Genomic DNA, 15945 nt, shown 5'->3' with positions numbered 1-15945 from the left:
AAAAAGCAATCTGATTTATTATGTTTGCTTAGTTCTTTGGTATCACTGCCTACCATCTCTGATGTTACTGAATGCATATTTGGGATGAGATGCACAAAATTCTTTTATGTGTGAATTGATTTCAGCTTACCAGAATGTTTTCCTTTATGTGTGTGTCTGTGTTTACATGTATCAGGGACAGAGAAGAAGTAAAGAAAGGAGTGGGAAGACATAACATTTAGCATTGAGATCAGGTACGTATAACAGAAAACTCTTAAAAAAATACAAATTAATTTTTAGATCACATAAAAAATATTCTGAAGGTAGCAGTCCAGGGCTCGTATGGTGGTTTCTAGAGAGATCCAGTATTCTTCTATCTACTTTGTAGTATGTATAAATCAGCTTTAAAAATATATTTTTTTAGAAAAACCTCTTGATCCAAAAACTGGCCTGAAGCTCAATCATCATGTATGTTTGACAGGCTGGAAAATATAAGTTTAAAAAAATAAAAAGAAGAAAAAAGCACAGAGGTGCAAATTTGTGTAAGATAATTTTTAGAATACCTATCTGAGGTAGGAGGTAGAGCTTAACTCCAGAGGCAGGGCTCTGACACTGGACCAAATTGAGAACTAGGTCTAAAACAGGTCTGGGACAGAAGCATCTCCTCAGAAGACAAGCCCACCAGTGTGCCATGTCAGTTTGTCATTGCCATGGCAACACCAGGAACTTATTGCCCTTTTCCATGGCAATTTGACAACCCAAAAGTTACCACCGTTGTATCAGTCAGGGTTCTCTAGAGGGACAGAAGTAATGGAGTGGGCATATATATATAAAGGAGAGTTTATTAAGTATTAACTCACACAATCACAAGGGCCCACAATAGGCCATCTGAAAGCTGAGGATCAAGGAGAGCCAGTCAAAGCCCTAAAACTGAAGAACTTGGAATCAGATGTTTGAGGGCAGAAGCATCCAGCATGGGAGAAAGATGTAGTCTGGGAGGCTAGGCTAGTCTAGTCCTTTCACGTTTTTTTTCATTTGTTTGTTTTGTTTTATGCCTGTTTTATATCCGGGCCACGCTGGCAGCTGATTAGATGGTACCCACCCAAATTAGGGGTGGGTCTCCTTTCCCAGCCCACTGCCCCAAATGTTAGTCTCCTTTGGCAACACCCTCACAGACACACCCAGGATCAACAGTTTGCATCCTTCAATCCAATCAACTTGACACTCAGTATTAACCATCGCAACCCTCATCCTAGAAAATTCTGCATAAACTTCCCATTAATTTGCATATGATTAGAACTTGGTATAAATGTGACAGCAGAACTACCTCTGAACTATTACTCTGGGCACACTGCCTATGGGGTAGCCCTGCTCCATAAGGAGCAGTACCTCTGCTGCTGTTATACATTGCCGCTTCAGTGAAACTTGCTGTTTAACACCACTGGCTCACCCTTAAATTCTTTCCTGAGTGAAGCCTAATTTCGGGACTTGCCCATCCTGCACCTTCCAGCAACCATGAAGTGATGAAGACAGTGGGAATTAGGAGTTCCCAGACTCTCGGTCTGACAAATAGTCCCCTACAGTTGTAGACCAGTGGCCATCCGAGTATGTTTTTGGTGTCTCCATTACTGGGTAGCCTTGCTGACAAGTCAGAGCCTCTGAGGTGTCCCCTTGGGCAATGCTATTTGACATTTCCCTTCCACCCTTCCACAGTCATCATTTATTTAGCCCCTTTCTGCCCAATCCTCGTTCTATATGGAATTTAAGCTCAACATCCATCTCTTCATTTGTAGCTCATAACCCACTTTTGTAACATATTGCCCTCTATATTTTATAGAAAGTGGAAGATTAAAAGGAAAACATATTGTGGGCCCAGTTGCTTTCCTTCTTGTTAAACTTAGAAAAAGTTCTGCCCCTAATAAAAGTTATTGTTAGTCATGGAGACAATGAGAAGTACCCCAGTGGACTTGCCACTAGAGTATCCTTGAGGCTATTGAAACAAATTCAAATTCAGTTTAAAGAAAAACCCATCTCTATTGCAACACCATTTGGATTCAATAAAAATTCAAAAACCAACAGATTGGTCCTAAATATTGTTCTATATGTTATAATGACGTGTTACCATTAGACTTACTTTGTAAATAAAACAGAAAATGGGAAGAGGTCCCTTATGGCACTTTACTGGCTCACATTACTTCTGGGCACTTGAAATCTATGCCTAAAGGATGCCTTCCTAGCTGCTCTCCTTGAAAGACCTACACCCTCTGCAGGGTCTCCTCATTTCTCCAATTCTGAGGGGGGCCAAGCTGTTCTTTAATGAAGGATTCCCTCCCAAAGTTGTCAGAACCACCTACCTCTTAATCAACTAGCCCCAACCTGTACCTTTTGCTTCCCAAGAAAGTAAGCCCAACCAGTACCACCAGAAGTGGGGCCCCATATCAGCCCCTAAAGTCAAACCTGTGTCCATTGTGGAAGGTAGCTAAAGGAAGTGAGGAAACACTTAGAATATTTACGCCATTTTCTATGTCTAATTTAGCTTTATACAAGGAAAAATCTGGACAGTTTTCAGAGAATCTGGAAAAATGTATAGAGGAGTTTGTTAAGTTTACCATATTCTTTGATTTAACTTGTCATGACTTACAAATATTGTCATCTGCTTCCTATGCTATGGGAAATATGTAAAGAAAAAAAAATGTGTGATTAAGCCAGTCAGTTATGACAGGTTAGAGAAATTATTCAGAGAAAATATGAAAAATCCACTTTGTTTCAGGATCATTTGATTGAGGCATTCAGGGAATATACTAATGTAGGCCCAGCTACCCAGAAGGGCAAGCTCTCCTTGGGGATATATTTATTTACTCAATCTCTCCCTGACATTAGGATGAAGCTACAAAAACATCAATAAGGCCTCAAACACCTATGAGCCAACTCTTAAATGTAGCCTTTAAAGTTTATAACAATAGAAACAGGGCAAGGGAGAAAAAAAATAGCCAAAAAGTACAATTGTAAACAGTTAACTTAAGTCACCTACCCCCTCAGGGTTACCCATCTCAAGAAAATATAGCAAAATCAGCATCTGGAATGCCCAGGCGAATGTCCCTGACTCTCTGGCCCCTAAGCCAGAATCACTGTACCTACTATAAGCAAGGTGATTGGCAATGGGAATGTCCTAACTCTCCCTGGTGAGAGAGAGAAAAAAAAGTAGATCCCTCCCCCCACCATCAATATTAGAGCTGACCTTCTCGCACTGGTCCCAAAGAGCCGCCTTGCTCAAGTGAGTGTACTGGGAGTCTTGGATCCTTGCCCCACAGACAGCTTCCCATAGTAGCAGACAAGCAGCTGCCCAAACATGTTTCTTTGGTGTCTCCACTGCTGGCTGAGCTCTCTAGTGGCTTAGTGACTCCAGAGTCTCCCCTTGAGCAATGCTGTTTGCCCCTTCCTTTCCTTATTTGATGCTATGATCTTTTCCTGTCTCTTCCTGTTTTCCATACCCACTGGGACAAATAAAATTTGTCCAGGTAGATGGTTCCCAATTTTTTTAATTACTCGAATTCAGTGTTCTTGTATAGGTCTTTTTATTTAATGTGCTTGTTTAGGTGTATATACAAGTATTGCAAAATGCATTGTGTCTAGCTAACATATTATCAAGTTGACTTATAAATAAAAGAGCATGCACAAATTAAATAAAACTAGTCAGAGCATATTAGCTTGAAGAGAATGTTCTGTGTTCTGAAATTTAACCTTGAGATAATTTACCTAGGCATTGCTGATGTTCATAGGCTTCCAAATAGTTAAAATGGCTTTACATGGTGACTAATTTCACATGGTATCTTGGTTCTTGGAGGTGGTCTAGTTACACCTGTTAAAAGTGAAAGTGGAATATACTTAATGAGCTTACTGTGTGGTTTAAAAGTCTTAAAAATGACAGAATGGCTGGGTGCAGTGGCTGACATCTGTAATCCCAGCACTTTCAAAGGCCAAGGTGAGTGAATCAACTGAGGTCAGGAGTCCAAGACCAGCCTGACCAACGTGGTGAAACCCCATCTGTACTAAAAATACAAAAATTAGCTGGGCATGGTGTCACGTGCCTGTAATCCAAATACTTGGGAGGCTGAGGCAGGAGAATTGCTTGAACCTGGGAGGTGGAGGTTGCAGTGAACTGAGATTGCACCACTACATTCCAGACTGGGAGACAGAGTGAGACTGTGTCTCAAAAATAAATAAATAAATAAATAAAAATAAATACATAAAAATTAAAAAGACAAAATAATTCTCATCTATAGAATGCCAATATCTGGTGGGCAGTTCAAAATTTCTTCCTTCCTAGGTTTATATAAAACGTACCAAAGAATGGCATTCTTTATGAGGAAAAAAATAATTTTTGTGTAATATAGAAATTATTGAAAGGAAGATTCAAAATATGAAAAAACTGGTGAATAGAAAAGGGAGATGTAAAGAATGTTTTTTATAGAAAATGTATTTTTTACAAGGAATTGTATAAAGAAATAGTAATTTTACATGAGGAGGGATCTTGTATATTAAATTTATGTCCTAGAGTAAAATGGCTGATTATTTAAGTAAGAGGTAGTATAGGACAAGCCAGAAAGTTCAAGCATGTTGTAGATGGTCCATGTCCATAATGATAAGATTTATAAATGGGAATTTATGAAAAGATTCAAAGGAAATTGTCTATTACAGACTTCCTAAAAAACAGTCTATATATCACAACCAAGTTTTCTTAAGGTATTAATTTGCTAAATTACCAGACATTTTTATTTTCAATCCTGTAATCTAGTTTTTTAAAGCTGCTCAGATTCACGTAACTCCTTCACATTTTGTCATCATCTCCTGTGAATTTTTCTTCTCTCATTTATGACTGCTCTTGTAGCCTGATGCTAAAGTGTTTTGTCTTAGAGGTCGGTGGGAGCAGTGTTTTCTCCCAGTATAGCTTAATTCTAACGCTCTTGGTTATCCTTGATGTGTAACCTTATTTTGGCTTTTGGTTTTTGACTTTTATTTCACTTAGAAGCATTTTGGAGGCTGGTGGAGCTTGCCCAACTCCATTACCTTTGTCTAGGAGAGGGGCATCTGTTTGGTCTGTTGGGGGTTATAGGTTTTGATGTTTGTTTTATATTCTCCCTTTTGGTCAAAGTGTAACAAAGGCAGTGTCAATGGCCAACCTTTTATACTAAAAACTTGGAACAGAGGTAAATATATGTTGGCAACTCTTGCCTCTGCAGGGGTCACTGTCTGTAACCCCATAAGAGCCCAGAATATGAGAAATAAGTGAGCAATAGGACTAATTCTAGCAGGAATCAGGGCAGCTATAAAACTAGCAGTGCCCTGAGGTGGCTTTGTCTATCATGAGTCAACCCTAAGGAACTAGACTCAAACCTTGGAAACCTCAGCCACCAACACAAATCTGGCACTAAAGGGAATTCAAGAGCCAATAGACTCTGGCAAATGTAGTTATTGATAACAGACTAGTGTTGAATTATTTACTAGCCAAGCAAGGTGGAGTCTGTACAGTTATTGCTAAAATCTATGCACATATATTAACAACTGTGGACAAGGTGAGTTTAACATTCAAAGACCTATGAGCAAGCTAACTGGTTACATAGATATATAGAGCGCACTGACCCCAACTCTATCTGGTTAACAATTTAATGTACCTTCCAAGGTCTCTCCTAGGACCTTTAATAGGTGTCTTGTTATTACTAATCTTTGGCCCTTGCTTGTTTAACTTCGTGTTGAAGTTTGTGTCTTATCGATTACAACAGTTGTAGGTAAAGACAACGCTGACACAGGCCTCCCAACCCATCCTACTTGCTTACCTGGAGAATAAAATCATACTGCCTCTGGACCCTTAGATTAAGTATCCAGAAATTTTTAGTCCTTCGATGCTAGGCAGGGCTTTTGCCCATAAACTCAACAGGAAGCAGTTACACAATATGGACTTCTGCCCTTCTGCAGCACTCTTAAATTTAAGGAAGAGCTTCTAATCTCTGAAGGGGATGTGAGGTAGGAGGTAGAACTGGACTCCAGAGGTGGGGCTCAGACAATGAACAAAGTTGAAGACAGGCTAAAGCAGGCTGAAGTGCCGTCTCCCCATGAGAGATGTGTACCAGTGGGCCATGTCAGTTTGCCATTGGCATGGCAACACCTGGAAGTTACCACTCTTTTCCATGGCAATGACCCATTGACCTGGATGTTATCACCCTCATCCTAGAAATTTCTGCATAAACCATGCCTTAATTTGCATATAATTGAAAGTGGATATAAATGTGACTATAGAACTGGCTCTGAGCTGCTCCTCAGCAAACATTGTCTATGAGGTGTAGCCCTGCTTGGCATGGAGCAGTACCTCTGTTGCTGCCATACACAGCTGCTTCAATAAAAGTTGCTGTTTAACACCACCATCTCACCCTTAAATTCTTTCCTGGGTGAAGCCAAGAATCTTCCTAGGCTAAGCCCCAATTTTGGGGCTTACTTGTCCTGTATTACATTCATATTTCTATTTCTATCTCATGGTCCAGATCTTAGTCATATTGACTGTCTAATGCAAAAGACACTCTAAAATAGATCTTTTAGGTTTGAAAATGCTTGCCTTAGAGAAAAATATTTAAAGAAGATCTATAAAGGAAGTAAATATAGTATGGTAATATTTAGTATCTGCCAAAATACATTATAGTAAAAGAATAAATTAGAAAATAAGCAAAGGTGAGAGCCCACTCCCCAATTCAGAAAAGGCATTTTCTCTCTATAGCCTTACGTGGTGAAAAGACAAAGTGGCTCTCTGAAGTCCCTTTTAGAAGGACATTAATCTCAACCATCTGAATCAGCCCTTTGCAGGCAAGAAAATGTGATTGTTTTTAGACTTTGAAAACTATAACAAATATAACACTGGCTCTATCTAGATACAAAATATCTTACTTTTGTGTCATTAAAATTAAATGAGTTGTGATGGCCAAGGCATAACACACATTGCCTTACTACTTTAGCATGGAACTTAGATTTTATAAAAATGACTATGCAGTAGGAAGGACTAAGAAGATCATGGAAAACGAGAGATGGAGGACTAGAAGGAGTGACAATTAGAAGGAAAGAGAGAACTTTCAAACTATGTGAAGATGACAAGAAATGGCATGTGTATTCGTGATGATATAACAGTAAAAATTATTTTTTTCCTGTTGTTAACTTTACTCAAAGCACTTATGACATTACTGTCATAAGTGAGATCTCATATATCTACCCTGAAGTCCCTGGAAGTGTTTGAGGGCAATAGAAAAATAGTAGAATTTGGATTTCCATTTTAGAAGACTTATTCTGGTGGTGGAGTGTATAATTCATGTATTTTGAATGAATAGACACTGGAGGCAGGAAGATGGTAAGGAATCAAATTCAGCAATTCAGAAAGAAAATAATGAGTTCCAAATTAGGGCACCAGTATTGCAAAGGGAAGAATGGAAGTTAAAAATTCTTGTCAAGTTGTATCACTAGGATTAGCAAGTAATTGGCTGTGGAAATTTGATGAAACTATATCTAAAAATTTATCTATGAGTCGCAGGGTAGAAGACAGCATTGCTCATCAAGATAGAGAATACATTGGAAAGAAACATTTGTCACTGAAAGAGGTACAATCAATCTGATTCATATTTATTTTTAATTATTTGCTAAATATCCAAATAGAAGCATTCTGTAATTACTGGAGAAAGAAATATAACTGTCAAACTCAGGTTAGAAATATAGATATTTTAAATGTCTCTGCTAGAAGAATAGATTGTTCCTGGAGGTCAATGTCAAAGAATATGTGGCAGAGAAGAAAAAAACTTAACAGGAGCAAAGCCTAAAATCTGGGGAAATCTTTATTAGAAAGACAGAGAAAAGAGAGCTGCAAAGGGATTGAAAAAAAGCAATGAAGCAGTCATAGGAACAATATGGCATAACATTTTAAATTGACATAATGTTTTAAATTTTGAATATTCTGACAATTCGTACTTTTATTCTCATTAAAAGAAAAGACAGATATAAGTAAAACAATAATCATGATTGAATCTATGAGGGTGACTGATTGTATGCCTCAAAAAATGACGACTCTGGATATCTGAAAAGATAAGGAAAATCAGAGGTTCAGAGGACAATTTGTTGTGGGATGTCTGGGGTGTCGCTTTTCTGGCCAGAAACCTCTGTGGTCGGTGGCGCTTTTGCCCTTCTTTTGCTTGGGCGCACTTGGCTCGTTTAGCCCATTCAGCCTGGCAGGCTGTGCTCAGCTCATGCTACTGGCCTGGATCCCACACCTGCCAAGGGCGAGCCAGGCATAGAGCGCAAGGGTTGGTGAGCGAGCAAGCATAGGGTCTGACCACCGTGCACAGTCAGGCATGCTAGCTGCTGCAATGGAGCAGGCAGCTTCAGGTGCACCTGCAGCAGGTGCCGAGCGATGGGGCAGGCAGCAAAAGGCATCTCCAGGCCAGTGCCGAGCCACTCTCAGCCCCGCCTGGGCTTCCCCTCTTGCGCTCATCCGTGCCCAAAGTGTGGAGGGAGCCTAGCGGCAGGGGGCTGGCGTGTCAGCGCTGCCCCAAGTGTGTGCACACCCAGCCCGCTTGTGACAGTGCCCAGGCACAGCTTCGAGCCCGCTCCAAGATCAGAGCGGGTGCCGGGAGGAGGGGAGAGGTCAGGCAGTGGAAGCAGACACCGCTAAGCCTGCAGCGAAGGGGGATCCTCCCGGGACCCCGACGTTGCAGACTGATTAGACATTTGGGTCCCGGTCTGGGAGGGTAGCTGCAGCTACCCGGAGAGCTGCCACTCCACCAACTCAGAAAGGACGGGGCACCGGCTTGTCCCTGGCTCCTGCTGGCTCTATAGAGCATGCAGCCCCAGCCGCGCTTCTGAAATCCAAGCCAGTGCCAACGGCGGGGAGAAGCTAGGCAGGAGGGGTAGGCACTTCTGAGCCTGCGGGAGTACAGGGATCTTCCCGGGCCCCCAAGAGCACAGGTCTGGAGCCCGAGTCTGGAGCCGTGGCAGGATGGCTGCAGTGGCACCTGGGAAGGGCGAGGGTCCTGCCTGCTCCACGGAGCCTTATAGCCCTGGCAGTGCCTCCCCATTGCGGCTGGTGTCTTGTCAGCGGCCATTTTAAATGGGCCGCTGCTGCCATCAAAGTGGCTAGAAGTCAGGGGCCACAAGGATGACTTGGTATTCAACAGTAGAAACAAAGGCAAGTCCCCATTCCGTGGTCTACCCTGCCTCTGCAATGACTTTTCTTTCACACTTTCACATTTCATTGTCAAATTTCAAAGTCCTGGAAAAGGAAATGGTTGCCCATCTGTACAATACATGTCTGCTCTGTGACTGCGCTCAGAGAGGGAGCTGGAAAACCTGTCTCCCTGTGATTCTGAAGGCAGCACGGCTTCCTTTGTTACTGCACACAATGGGGAATTCCACATGAGGGAAATAATAATGTGTGAGGGGTGTAGACAGAGAAACTAGGAATGTTAATGATATGCTGAGTGTTTATAATGCACCACACACAGAGCTGCAGGATTAACATGCATGTTCTGAGATAATTATCACAATTCGTGTGGCTTTATTATTCTCAATGCACACAAAAGAAAACTGTACTTTAGAGGATTAAATACTCTTTCTAAGGTCACACAATTTATAAATGGTGCAAGAATGAGAACTCAGCAAGTTTGACTCTGTATACAAATTGGACCCTATTCAGGGCACTTAAACTTTAACAGTTCTCTATATGATTAACTTGCTTCCGATATTTCAACTAATTAGTAACTGAATTGTAACTAAAAACTTGTTAATTAATATCAGTATCAGGGGGTATATAACAAAATGTTCTCTACCAAATAATTGAAAATAGGGGAGTAAGAACTTGTGCTCCAAGTAAAGTCACGAATTAAATATTTAATGGTTCTGGGCATAAATAGGTCTCAGGATGTTAAGTGAGATTTATCTTTAGCTTTATAATTTTGGTCAATATCAAAATAAAGAAGTCAGGAGAACGTAAGTTCCTCACCTAAGTTGAGGGCATATAAAAGGAAATAAGAAAATTGATTAAAAAAAGATTAAATACCAGACATTTACTTTGAATGCATGGTTGAACATTAAGCACTTTTATTTTATTTCTTTTATTGAAAGCACAGGTGTGTACTTCCTTCCTGTCTGTCTCCAATCAAGTAAAGGACTGATTTAAAGAGAAATGTTTCTAAAATATGACCTGTGTCCAGTGGAGATTGTGGAATAAAGAGATGAGTATCAGACAGCCTCCTGGAACAGTCTATACATAGGACTTGATGTGGTTACCTGTGATAAGAGGATGCAGAGAGCAGTTTGGACTTTCAGATTCTGGCAGTTCTTCTCAAGACTAAGGTGGACCCCATGGAAGTTAGCTAAGTTTGAATTACCTAGAAAATATACTGGCCCTAGTAAATCAGCTACCAATGGGAGTCATCATATCAAAAAAACTACTGGGGAGTGTGTGAGAAAAGCCATCCAGAAGAAAATGCATCTCTTGTATTAGAAAGAAATATGGTGGAAGTTTTCCAAGAGAGCCTCAAAAATTCACAAAAGAGCTTTATAAAGCAGAACACTAAAGAGATTCCACACCTCTTTAGTGGAAACACAGGGTCCTTACTCCTCCTTCCCTGTGCTTCCTTTTGTCATTTTTGGACCAGGAGACTAAAAGTAAAGGTGAAAATGAGCTAAACATGATAATCCTATCATGCCACACTCCCTTCCCACTGCAGTCTCATAAACCCAAGTTGGGAACAACTGAAGTTGGAACATTAGACTTGACTGTGCCTCTTTCATATCTGTGACTGACACAGTGTGTTAGTAAATGAGGGTGTGCAGAAAACCAGAGATATTCCTGAGGTTCTGAGGAATCTCAGGATGATTTGACAGAAGGTGATTTGACAGAACACACTTAAAGACAAGTGAGAAAAACAAAAATTAAATTTGACTTCTAACTTACTTCGGCTCATTCAATAAGTTGGCTTTAAATATGAAAGAACAACTGAAAAAGAAAAACTGCTTCTCATTCTGTGAAGTATGACCATAAATAAACTGAATTTGTAAGCATATATAAAGAATAGGCCGACAGTGAGAAATGGAGATGGCCATGCATGAGATAAAATATTTGCAAATGATGTTAGAAGACAATATTTCTAAGAAGATAAGAGAGAGAAAAGATGGGGTCAGGGGTATGTAATTAAATAAATAATGGAATAGAAAAGTGATTATATCTACATTTTATCAAGTGCTTACTATGTGTGAGGCACTCTGCTATGCATTATGATAGAGTCACTATGAAAAATAACACAAAGTAATTATTGCTATTCCCATTGTACGAAATAGGAAACTGAGTCACAGAGCGATAAGTCAAAGTTAAGGCTAGTAAATGTCAGCAGCGATGCATACAAAGAAATAATAATTAAAAACTTATTTTTTGAAACAAAATGTGTGAGCACCAGGTCCTAAGAGGACAGAATAGAGACATTGAATTCTAAAAAAGGATTTAGTTTGGCCTTTTGGCCAATGCATTTAATCAAGCTAACCTCATTTTTCATTTCATTGAGTCTGTTGAAAATTAAGCTTGATCTCATTAATGTTGTTTAAGTTGAATGCTTTTGGTGAAAAAATAACTCCATTAAACCATAAAGACACAATTAGTGAAATGTATTAAATGTGATGACAATGTGACGGATTATTTCTATAAGCATACCCAGCTTATAGACTCCAATGAATATTGAACTTTACAGTATTAACTTTGGAGGAATAGAACATATTGTAATGAAGCTCTTTTAGTTGAAAACTATTTTTTGTCTTCTCTTCATTTTGAATTCAGCTCAGAGTGGTTTTCAAAGCATATTAAATATATCTTTCTAGAAAAATAATATTTAACCCAGAATTGCCCTCCAATGCTTTTGGCATGTTTCTTGACATTGAATCCATTTTTTAATTAGAAAACTAAATAAATATTGAAGGCATTTATAAGACTGATATGTGCCTTCTAAAGAGATATTTAAGAGAAATATTCTACAAATAGTTTGAATAATGGTAGCATCATCAATAGAAGCTTATAGCCTACCAGATAATTACTCTGAATAGAAAGCATTCAGAATGTATTTGAAAAATATCAGCCATGGAATTTTATATTTATAATTTAGCAATAATTTACTTATTGAGTAATATTAAATGCATGTTTATGCATCTAATAACAATGGATTGATTCCAATCAAGAGCTTCGCTACATTAAGATTATAGCATTAGACCAGAAATGTACTTTGAGATTACATATCATTCCTATAAACAAACAAAATCTTAACTTTAGAAAGGAAAACGTTATGTACTATTATGGTGTCTGCAGATTTACATGCAATTGCACACAATTGGCAACAATTTGATGAAATGTGAAACTACTGTAGTTTTATTTATGACCATTTTGCAAATATTGTATGGTCATTTTTAAGAAGAAAAAATGACACATGGAAAGTTGAATGGCAGAAAATGCAGAAAACATTTAAAGAATGGTTGGTTTGTGAGACAGATTTATGGATAATTTTCCTTTTCATTTATTTTTCTTTTCTTTCCATATTTTTCCTCATGTTTTCAAATATTACAGTGTGGTCCAGCATCATGTACTACCAAAATGAGAAAATATTAATATTCAATACCCAAATAAAAATAAAGGGGATGTAATTGCACAGGCTGTGACTACTAGAAAGTGAAAAAGATGAGAGCCACTTAAAGGTCACCTATCACAGTCTGTCCTTTGGCACCCATGAGTCATGTCATTGCAATATCCAAAATCTATTCAGACTCTTCCAAGGTTTTCAAAAGTCTGCTCCAATTATAGTATCTGCTTAAAACTGAGAATCTCATTTTCTATATTAGGTCTAGATATGAATGAGGCTTCCTGGTTCCTTAACTAGTTATTCTTGATTGAAGTTTCACTTGTTCCCTACCTTTGAAATTAAAGAATATTATGTACCTTTTAAGCTACTCAATCGAAAGAGTGGAAAAGACAGAAGATAACTCTTCCAGACAGTCTTGGAATAGGAACAGATGGAAACACAAAGGAATCACTTTACAGATGGGAACAGCTGAAAGCACAAAGGAATCACTGACTCATGTCAATCCTGGTATCCAGTTAGGCAAATGCTGGACATTTTTTAATAGGATACAAGTCCCTGGAATAATTCCTCATTGCTTTTGTGTTACCCTTTGAATTCAGGATTATGCCCTCTGAGTTATCCAACCCTCTCCATGCTTCTTTTTGCATGTGTTTGCTGCTGAGCAGGTCTTTCTGCCTGATTTCTGCCAGTGTTATTCAGAAGGTCCAAAGGACTCTTTTCAGTCTGTGCTGTTTCTGTCTTCCTCAGTAAATGCTAGTGATATTTCTGAATATCTACTTCTTCTAACAATATGTATGTCTTCTGTGAACCTTCTTGGGAAACACTCCATTAGACAAAAGCCTCAACTACAGATCTCTTCTTCCCACCTTTGCCTTCTTCTGAGATAGAATGCCCTTATCGTAAAAGCCCTCATGTTGAATTGGCAGGTCTATGATATATACCTTATACTTTTAAAATCTTAGAAAGATTTCTGGTTTGGGCTTTATTTTTAGACCATGTTTTTCTTGCAGTGCTCTGGATTGTATCTTTGCTTGGAAGTCATGTCTTAACTTTATGATCAGATAGCTTCTGAAGAGGCTATACAATAATATATTGATAAAAGAAAAACTTCAGCTGAATTCAATTTAAATGAGTTTAATTCAGCAATGAATGATTCACGAATCAGGCAGTCCCCAGAATGACAGCAGATTCAGAGAGACTCCAGGGGTGCCTTGTGGCCAGAACAAATTTATAGACAAAAAAGGAAAAGGAAGTACAGAAATTGGAAGTAAGGTACTGAAACAGCTGGATTGGTTACAGGTTGCTCTTTGCCTTATTTGAACACAGTTTGGACACTCAGCATTGTATAAGTGGTTGAAGTATGGCAGTTGAGACTGGCCAAGACTCAGCTGTTGTTACAGGTGCATACTCCTAAATTAAGTTTTCAGTCTTGTCTACTTATATTAAGTTATATTACAGTTTGACCACAAATATTCAAATATAGAAGTATAGAGTCCTTCTCAGGTCATTTTTAGTTTGCTTTAACAATATGAATGCTATAATATAGTATATGAAGAAGATTTTCAAAACTATCAATTTGACTCTCTTATTTAGTAGCGTTTCCTTTGATTTATCTGTTTCTTCTCACATTTTATTCTACAAAGGGAAAAGTCATGTAACATGTTCAAGAATTTTTTTTTTTTTTTTGAGACAGAGTATCTCTCTGTCACCCAGGTTGGAGTGCAGTAGTATTATCTCAGCTCACTGCAACCTCTGCCTCCTGGGTTCAAGCAATTCTCCTGCCTCAGCCTCCCCAGTAGCTGGGATTACAGGCACCTGCTGCCTAGTCCAGCTAATTTTTGTATTTTAGTAGAGACGGGATTTCCCCATGTTGGTCAGGATGGTCTTGTTCTCTTGACCTTCTGATCGGCCCACCTTGGCTGGGATTACAGGCGTGAGCCCCCGCGCCTGGCCAATAATTTGCTTTAAAATATTAGATAACCCAGTTCATTAGGCCCATTCCTAGCTTACAATACTTCATGCAAGATTTATACCACTACATTACAAGGATCCCCTTTGTTACCATTTCAATAAGATAGTTGGCACTGTCCATTAAGCCCTTATCAGCATGTTCAAGATTAAAATCTACAGCATGTCCTAGCTACTTCGACATTTTGCAAACAATTTCTTTAAAGCTCATTATTCAGTTCCAAAGCCACTTCCATATGTTAGGGGTTTGTTACTGCTACTTACTGCAACCAAAACCTATATTAGTTATTTATTACTACATAATGCATTATCAGCCAACTTTTAGTATCTCACAATTTCTGTGAGATAGGGCCAGATATCCAGGTGTATCTTATGAAACTGAAAAACTCAGCTATGTGCTGAGTCTGTCCAAAATTCTGCTGTAAGAGACGAGCAAACTTTAGCATGGTTTCTTGCAGCATAAGGCTGTGCCCCTAGGATGACCCTGGTCTCCCTCCTCCCAAGTTAAATCTCTGCCTGAGAAAGCTCAATGATACCAAGAGAATTTGCTGTTTGTTCTAGCCAATACCTGACGATAGGCCCCTGATTTCCTTTTCTTAGAGCATTTACTAAAAAGGACTTAGAATCATAAATTCTTTATCTACCTCTTTGAGGTTTACGTGCATCTCTTATAACTCAGAAGCGTCTTTCTGAAGAACCTGAAAGCCATTCCTTTGAAATGTATTCATAAGAAAGGATAAGGCCTTGTCTCCCAGCCTTTGTGGTAGAATTTGATTCTTGACTTCAATAATTGCCAGCTAGAGAGCAGACACAGCTGGCCTAATCCATTAACACTGACCAAACCTTTGTAACTTTCAACTTCTCTGATTCTACCTGATCCCTACTTGTCCACCTCCCACGTTCTCCCTTTAAAACACCCAGTCACCTCCGCACAAATTGGAACCGAGCTCAGCTTTCCCCTCCTGTCAGTAGTTACTGAATAAAATGTTTTCAATACTTCAGCTAATGTCTGGCTGTGTTTATGTTTAACGCTTAGCTGGGTGCCCCATATAGTTCTCTCAAGAGGTTATTGTCGCCTGGAGCTTTCGTTTCATTAGAGATTCAACTGAATGTGTGTAGGAGGAGGGATGGTCTGAGTTGAAATTCATTCATGTATTTTTGGCACTTCCTTGCCATTTGTTTCGTGACATGAAACATGGCATCCCCTGGGGTGAGAATTTTTGAGAAAGTACAGGTTAAAGAGGGTCTAAAGGGCTCTATTGTATGCCCAAAATGGAAGCCAGTCTAATTTTACGAGTGACATCTCATACCTTCTGCCTTCTTCTGTTAGCAGTGAGTAAAAAGTATTTATCAT

At 39.1% G+C, this 15945-nt stretch overlaps 1 long non-coding RNA gene across 1 annotated transcript; it reads right to left on the bottom strand.

The window, feature by feature from the left end:
* Positions 1-3537: 3537 nt before the first annotated feature.
* Positions 3538-14349, bottom strand: LOC108586483. The gene is made up of 2 exons (XR_001903869.3): positions 5814-14349; positions 3538-3838 (listed from the first exon to the last, which is right to left on the bottom strand). It is a non-coding gene; the product is annotated as an uncharacterized LOC108586483 (long non-coding RNA).
* Between the last annotated feature and the right edge of the window lie 1596 nt (positions 14350-15945).

The sequence above is a fragment of the Papio anubis genome, chromosome 5, assembly GCF_008728515.1.
Source record: "Papio anubis isolate 15944 chromosome 5, Panubis1.0, whole genome shotgun sequence".
Taxonomy (NCBI): Eukaryota; Metazoa; Chordata; class Mammalia; order Primates; family Cercopithecidae; genus Papio; species Papio anubis.
Note: the sequence above shows the minus strand (reverse complement) of the source record. Positions and strands in the feature narration are given on the sequence as shown.